Raw genomic sequence first — 1,439 nt, 5'->3', positions numbered from 1 at the left:
TGTTGTATTAACTGAATCTCCACCACTGCCTGTAACCACAATGGCATGTGAAGGAATGTTTGATGTGACCAGACCCTCAACCAAACTGAAACCATTACAGCAATGTAAAAAAAGTGATATAATACACAGCGGATAATAATGTCAGGCAATTTCGGACATCATCACATTACTCCAAGACTTTCTGTAAGATTTCAAAATTGGTCAAAACTACAGTGTAAATTAAAAATGGTCTCATCTCTGTACAAAATTGGTTGACAAAAAGCTATTACTGAAGGCTATATTCAACTTATATTGTCTAATTTGGAAAATCTGTGGTAATTTTGTTCAGGGACCTTTGAATTGAATTTGAATGTTTGGCAACCAACTATTGGTTTACTACTAATGGACTAGATCTGTTAGCCTCTGGTGTCCAAAATTGTCTGATGGTTGTCTACACAAAGACAAATGCAGCTTTGATATTTGTCTGTATTTAAACAGCCATAAGATCATATTTGTGTTACTACCAGTTTAAATGAGATTTCTACAAACTTAAATCTTGGGAAGGCTTGTCTTAACGCCCATTCTCATTTCCAAGTCTTCAAATACGACAGCCTGGTCAGTGGCCCTACAATATGATGCTGTAGGTAATGTTTGGTGTAATGTTTTAATGTGCCGTTAAAGTCAGGTGACGTAATACAAAAGTAGGGATGTCACAAGAACTAATATTTCAGTACCAAGTTGATGACAAAGTTCAAAGAAATGTAACGGTACTTGTCTTTATCTACAGTACAGTAGACTTAATAGTGAGAACCTGTTTATTTACCTAATGAAGAAAAAAACTGCACTTTTAATTGCACAACTAGAGTATCTACTTCAGATATGCCATCAGATTAATCCTACACTGCATATTCAACTCAGTCTCATCCTGTTTTATTAATTCTAAGGTCTTGTTACATAGTAAATCTCTCAGCACCTCTATAAAATCTCCACCAAGTATTGCTTAAGTGTAAATGTACCCTGTAAATGACAATTCACCTTGAAATCCAAGGAGAGATGACTTAAAACCAAAGAGGGAGAAAATGTGCGACCTCTGCACATATGGCAATCATACAAACACCCAAATCAGTTCATTTCCCACTATTATTAGGCATTGTTTCCCTTAGTGTCTCTGACAGTATCAGCACTTTATAATTCACTTGATGGCTTTCAATGTTACACAAGCAGGATTCTAATAAAATTCTGTGTATTTACAACTCAAAGCAGCTACAAGGAGCTTTCGTTCTGTGTTGATTCTGGCGGCCCCTGTGGACAAAATCAGTAGTGTTTCTACTGCCTCTTTCATTGTTAAAATTTGAATCCCACCCTGTGGCAGGCATTAAGAATGACTATATAGAAAAAGCCAATCTTCTCTCTGATGGTCCTCTTTGTTCATGTAGATCATATAGAAGCATCAGTATTAA

Source organism: Morone saxatilis, unplaced genomic scaffold (assembly GCF_004916995.1).
Source record: "Morone saxatilis isolate NCDOM2014 unplaced genomic scaffold, NCSU_SB_2.0 Contig23, whole genome shotgun sequence".
NCBI lineage: Eukaryota > Metazoa > Chordata > Actinopteri > Moronidae > Morone > Morone saxatilis.
The sequence above is the reverse complement of the archived record's forward strand: the minus strand, read 5'-3'. Positions refer to the sequence as shown.